The 7,139-nt window shown below is 42.5% G+C and overlaps 1 protein-coding gene across 6 annotated transcripts in view; it reads left to right on the plus strand.

Moving 5' to 3' along the window:
- PDSS2 (decaprenyl diphosphate synthase subunit 2) overlaps window positions 1–7,139 on the plus strand; it is a 280,873-nt gene that overhangs the window by 189,447 nt on the left and 84,287 nt on the right. The window lies entirely within an intron of this gene.

Below are 7,139 nucleotides of genomic sequence, written 5' to 3' on the forward strand. Positions count from 1 at the left end.
AAAAAAAAAAAAAAAAAAAAAAAAAAAAACCAACCTCTTATCCTCTGGCTGGATTCACAGTCTGTTCAATCTGCAGCAGCCCAGTAGACACTGGGATGCTTGTGGCTGGCAGGTAGCAGTGTCACAGGCAGGTAGGCTGAAGGAGCAGCTTGTGCTGAAGCTGCTGGGCCCAGCCTTTCCCCAGAGGAAGGGTCCTTCCATGTCACAGAGGAATGGACCTTGATCCCAAGAAGATGTCTGTTGGGGAGGTGGGGTGGGGGTATCTTTTATATATAAGATCCAGAATTTACTACATTATTAGATTCTTTATGATAAGAAGTGGGATGATTGCACAATTGGATTATTTTGATTAATTTTATAGGTCTAGAATTAAGATTTTTTTGACTCATTTAGCAGGACATCTTAAGAAAGGTTTTATTTCCTTAAAATGCAGTTATTTCATTTCGGTAGGATATTAGATGTGAAGTAATTGCTTCATTGACCACTACCATCATTTAACATGGTAGATACTATTATATAATAGCTCCTATCTTAGCATTTCATTATTCTAACTTCTTTAGCTTCTGTATTAGCAAAATTTCACTCACTGCAAATTAGAAAAGGTATGCACGTATGCACATCTTAAGCCTTTTGACGTTTTCATTTGAAAAAAGAAAGATAAATTTTACTAGAAGTGAAACATAGGGCATGAGCAGCTTGGATAAGAAATTTGAAATTTAAAAGTATAACCCAGGGACCCTGGGTGGCTCAGAGACTAGTTATAGTATATGAAGAACTGTACTTTGGACATCTGCTAACATTTGGTTCAAGTAGCCACAGTTCCTACTAGGCACATCTAACCGCACGCAAACAGCGTATTGGTATGCAGGGACCTCACAGGATGGATAACCACAGTGGACATTTCAAAGACATGCAAGTTCACTACTATGAATGAAGGTTAATATCTGATTGTAAAATGGGTGACTACTGGTCTAGTTACACCTGTAGAAAGTCACCTTGTATAGATAGTATGATGAAGATGACAAGAGCTAAGCAAATAACCCTGTAGTGATTTGCCTGTGTTTCTTCATTTAATCATCACAGAAATCCTAAAAGATACGTAGTACTGCTAACCCAGTTTTACAGATATGAACACTGAGATTGAGAAAAGATTAAATAATTTTCCCAGTGTCATACAACTTATTAGATTTGAACTCAAGAGCCCAGACTCTGTACCTCTTACTCTACTGTCTCTGTGAAACTGGAAAAGTTCCTCTGTCCCTGTCGCAGGGCATGCAGCTCACTTCTTCAGTGCCCCGCTGCTCAAACCTCTAGGGGAACATACAGATAGGCAGGTTGTGGGGCTCTGACTCCATGGCAGTGTCTAGGGGTGAATGTTTACAGCTCCTGAAACCCCAGTGGGTATATGTTACAGGGTGCCCTTTTAATTTAGCCATGTGATAGGCGGCTTGTGTTAGTCCATAACCCACTTCCTTATCACAAGAACAGAGAGATTGCTGTATCCTGGGGTTCCCTTGGTGTACCAGAAAAATTGGATCACACAGCCAGGCACTGTGGCTCACACCTGTAATCCCAGCACTTCGGGAGGCCAAGGCAATGGATCACATGGTCAGGAGTTTGAGACCACCCTCACCACCTTGGTAAAACCCAGTCTCTATTAAAAATACAAAAATTAGCCAGTCACGGTTGCGCATGCCTGTACTCCCAACTACTCGGGAGGCTGAGGCAGGAGAATCACTTGAACCCAGGAGGTGGAGGTTGCAGTGAGCTGGGATAGCGCCACCGCACTGCAGCCTGGGCAACAAGAGTGAAACTGCCTCTCAAAAAAAAAAAAAAAAGAATTGGATCACATGTGGGCTTGGAGAATGAGTGCAAGGTTTTATTGAGTAGAAGTAGCTCTCAGCAGATGGGGGAGCCAGAAGGGAGATGGTTTTCCCCTGGGGTTGGGCCACTCAGCAGCCTGGGCTCCCCTACTCCCCCAGCCAAATTCCACGTGGTTCTGCCAGTGGATGGCCTGCCTTCCTGCCGACGTCTGTGGGTATGCTCTTGGGCCAGCGTGCTCCACTCCACGTCCTCTCGCGTCCAGCCACTTGTCTTCTTCCACCAACGTGTTCCTCTCGCCGTCCAGCAGCTTCCATCTTCTTTCACAAATCCTCTTCTCTCCAGGTTCAGCCGCTTGTGTGTCTGTCCACTAGGGTCTAGGGTTTTTATAAGCCCAGGATGGGGGCGTGGCAGGCCAGAGTGGTCTTGGAAAATGTAACATTTGGACATAAAAGGAGGAGCACCTGTCCTCCCCTAGGTGTGTGGGAGTGGAGCCCTAGCCAGGGACCTGCCTTTCTCTACCCAGCACTTCCCCATCCCCCCTCCCATATCATCTGTACTTTAGTGAAACCTGATTTGATGGCATCTGCCTGCCATACCTGAGATCTCACTATGTGATAATTATAGTGACTAGTTCTGGCTGTTGAGACATTGTTTTCCCTTGGGATATTTCCCAGGTGTTCAACTTAGTTCCATATAAGATATTTATATTTTACAATTAAATATGTTAATTTTTACATGAAAGTGTTATTGTTGGTTTTAAGGTTCTTAATTGATCTACGCTTACCATTTGTCCACTATAATTAGCTCCGTTCATTAATAATTTTGTGACCATGTATTAAGTACTTTTGTGTCAGGCAGACCTAACAGCAACAACAATCAATGATTAGATAGCCCTTTACTGTTTGCTTATACTTTCTTTGTACACAGTCACCTATGAAAAGGGTGACATTTTTGGTATTCCCATTTATAGAGGAAAAGCTTGAAATTCAAACAAAACAAATGGCAAGAAAGTATAGTGTCTGAAAATTGTTTGTTAATATGTTTCACAGTTCAAAATGAACCCAGGTTTTTTTTGTTTGTTTGTTTGTTTGTCATTTTTTTGCGATGATGTTTCTCCATGTTGGCCAGGCTGGTCTCGAACTCCTGACCTCAGGTGATCCACTCGCCTTGGCCTCCCAAAGAGCTGGGATTACAGGTATGAGCCACCAAGCCCAGCCATGAACCCAGTTTTTTCTTGATTCTAAGTCTCATCCTTTTTCTAATATTTTCAATGTGTTTCTTCCTGAAAAAGAGAAAAGAAGCAACAAAGTATTTGAAGGGCTGTTGATTGTACTTGAACCACCACTTAGCAATCACCAATTGCTGACTTTATTTAAATACAGTGATTCAGAGGAATGCTAACCTTCCTTAGCTACATTTTACTAAAGACACTCCATAGCAATGCTTCATTCATCTGTCCTCTTTCCCTGCCACTTCCTCATAGTACTTTTATAAGCAGTTAAGACTTGCGTGGTGGCTCACACCTGTAATTTCTGTACTTTGGGAGGCCAAGGCAGGAGGATCATGAGGTCAGGAGTTGAGAACAGCCTGACCAAAATGGTGAAACTCTGTCTCTACTAAAAATACAAAAATTAGCTGGGCATGGTGGTACGCACCTGTAACCAGTTACTCAGGAGGCTGAGGTAGGAGAATCGCTTGAACCTGGGACGCAGAGGTTGCAGTGAGCAGAGATTGTGCCACTGCACTCCAGCCTGGGCAACAGAACAAGACTCCATCTCAAAAATTAATTAATTAATTAAGCAGTTAAATTTCTGAAAATAGCCAAACCATTTAAAGAGCCATTCATTTTAAATAATGGAAACAAGATGGCATGGTGGCTTAAGCCTATAATCCCAGCACTTTGGGAGTCTGAGGTAGGAGGATCCCTTGGGGCCAGGAGTTCAAGACTAGCCTGGGCAACATATGAAGACCCCATCTTTACAAAAAACAAAACAATTAGCTGGGTATGGTGGCCCCTGCTTGCTCAGGATGCTGAGGTGAGGCAGGAGGATCACTGGAACCCAGGAATTTGAGATTACTATAAGCTGTGGTAGCACCACTATTCTCCAGCCGGGGTGACAGAGCAAGACCCTGTCTCTTAAAAAATAATAATTTTTTTAAAAAGAATGGAAACAAAAATGCATAAGTTGAACTGCAGTAGTGGGAGTGCTTCTTGACGCCTCCATTTGTCCCTCAGGTGCAATTTAGGTTAACCACAGCAGCCCAAGAAGTACCTCAGATGCAAGAGAGAGAGCACTGCCCCCACATGGAGCGCTGTCAAGGTTTTCATGTTCTGGCAGGGCTGGGAAGCAGCCATGAGTGGAGGTCATGTGGGAAGAGAGGCTACCTCTGTGGATCTCTGTTGCACAACCTCCGTAGCCTTGGGCCAATTTAGTACACAAAAGAATTGCTTTGTGATTTCAAAGAAGCTGCAAACTATTTCATCTCTCTAGGGATAAGAGGATACAATAGCCGTCTGTTTTCTATATGGCAGCTTAATGCAGTGGTGGAGATCCTGGATAGCAGGAAAATAGCTTTTTGTTAAGTAGCGTATATGTGACTTAGATAGATGCATAACAACAAATGGAGGGAAATTGGGACTGGATACATTAGAAGTCACCTTCTCCAAAAGAAGTTTGTAGAAACTTACATGATTTATATTACTATTACTTTTGTTTGTTTTTTGACAGAGTCTCGCCTTGTTGCCCAGGCTGGAGTGCAGTGATGTGATCTCAGCTTACTATAACCTCTGCCTCCCAGTTCAAATGATTCCATTGCCTTAGCCTCCCAGGTAGCTAGGCCTACGGGCACACATCACCACACCTCACTAATGTTTACATTTTCAGTAGAGGTGAGGTTTTGCCATGTTAGCCAGGCTGGTCTTGAACTCCTGGCCTCAAGCGATCCATCCTCCTCAGCCTTCCAAAGTGCTATTACTTACTGATACTTAATGTACCATAAGTAAATTGAATTACAGTTATATAAACCACAAAATAGGCTAGGAAATTCATTTTTTGTTCTATCCATTGAAATACATTTTCATTTTTGTATTGGTTAGCTTGTGAACCATTTCTTCATTATTATAAAAATTAGCCATTCTGCTTTCCTTAGTGTTTATAAAAAAATATCTCCCCTCTCTGCCTTTTAAATGTTAGATATTTAAAGAAACATTTGAAATCGAAAAGTTGCCGGGCGCGGTGGCTCAAGCCTGTAATCCCAGCACTTTGGGAGGCCGAGGCGGGTGGATCACGAGGTCAAGAGATCGAGACCATCCTGGTCAACATGGTGAAACCCCGTCTCTACTAAAAACTACAAAAAATTAGCTGGGCATGGTGGTGCGTGCCTGTAATCCCAGCTACTCAGGAGGCTGAGGCAGGAGAATTGCCTGAACCCAGGAGGCGGAGGTTGCGGTGAGCCGAGATCGCGCCATTGCACTCCAGCCTGGGTAATAAGAGCGAAACTCCGTCTCAAAAAAAAAAAAAAAAGAAATCGAAAAGTTGCTTTTTTCTTTTTCTTCTTTTTTAAGAGAGCCTTATTCTGTCACCCAGACTGGAGGGCGGTGGTGTGATCCTAGCTCACTGAAACCTTGAACTCCTGGGCTCAAGCAATTCTTGCCTTCCGAGTTGCTGGAACTATAGCAACCTACCACAACACCTGGCGAATTTTTTAAAACTTTTGTAGAGACATGTTCTCGCCATACTGTCCAAGCTAGTCTTGAACTCTTGGCCTCAAGCTACCCGCCCTCCTCAGCCTCCCAGAGTGCTGAGATTACAGATGTCAGCCACCACGCTCAGCTGGAAAATAGCATTTTAAATGGTCAAGAGTTCCCCAGTTAAGCTGTTTTATATATATATAAATAATTCATGTTACTTACTGTACTCACAAAATATTTTACATTTTTACAAAACTGACTTTGGATCCATAGACCTATAGATCTAAAATCTAATTGTCTTATCATTTTAACTTATTTTCTGATTAGAAAAGTAGGCTGGGCATGGTGGCTCATGCCTATAATCTCACCACTTTAGGAGGCCAAGGCAGGCAGATCACTTGAGGTCAGGAGTTCAAGACTAGCCTGGCCAACATGGTGAAACCCCATCTCTACTAAAAATAGAAAAATTAGCTTAATGTGGGGGCGCACACCTGTAATCCTAGCTGCTGGGGAGGTTGAGGCAGGAGAATCACTTGAACCTGGGAGGCAGAGGTTGCAGTGAGCCATGTCACACCACTGCACTCCATCCTGGACAACAGAGCAAGACTCTGTCTCAAAAAAAAAAAGGGAAAGTACATGTTTATTAAATAAAAATTGAAAACAAAAAAAGGTCGAGGAAAATAAAAATTATTTTATAAAACCATCCTGCAGAAATGAATCATGATTGTATTTTCATATATTTTGTTCTAGATTTTATTCTGTATTTCTTCCAATTTTGAGTTATTATTGCATATAACACTTTGCATATTGATTTACTTTCCAGTATAATCATTTTTGTCGGCCGAGCACGGTGGCTCACGCCTGTAATCCCAGCACTTTGAGAGGCTGAGACAGGCAAATCACGAGGTTAGGAGATCAAGACCATCCTGGCCAACATGGTGAAACCCTGTCTCTACTAAAAATACCAAAAGAAATTAGCTGGGCATGGTGATGCATGCCTGTAAGCCTAGTTACTCAGGAGGCTAAGGCAGGAGAATCGCTTGAACCAGGGAGTTGGAGGTTGCAATGAGCTGAGATTGCACCACTGCACTCCAGCCTGGCAACAGAGTGAGACTACATCTCAAAAAAAATATTTTATTTTAGTCATTAAAAGTCTTAAAAAATATAATTTCAGCAGGCCGGGCACAGTGGCTCACGCCTGTAATCCCAGCATTTTGAGAGGCCAAGGCAGGCATATCACGAGGTTAGGAGATTGAAACCCGTTCTGGGTAACATGGTTAAAACCTGTCTCTACTAAAAATACAAAAAATTCCCCGGGTGTGATGGCACGTACCTGTAGTCCCAGCTACTCAGGAGGCTGAGGCAGGAGAATCATTTGAACCTCGGAGGCAGAGGTTGCAGTGAGCCCAGATCACACCACTGCACTCCAACCTGGGCAACAAAGCAAGACTCCATCTCAAATATATATATATAATATATATATACACACACATATATATAATTTTATTGATTGTTTAATAGTTCTTCACGTTGTTACACTGTAATTTACTGAACCGTTTCACAATTTGGGGGTGTTTACTTTGTTTCCAATTTTTTGTGTTTTTCTTTTTTTTTTTTTTTTTTT

The sequence above is a fragment of the Cebus imitator genome, unplaced genomic scaffold (genome assembly GCF_001604975.1).
Source record: "Cebus imitator isolate Cc_AM_T3 unplaced genomic scaffold, Cebus_imitator-1.0 Scaffold160, whole genome shotgun sequence".
NCBI lineage: Eukaryota > Metazoa > Chordata > Mammalia > Primates > Cebidae > Cebus > Cebus imitator.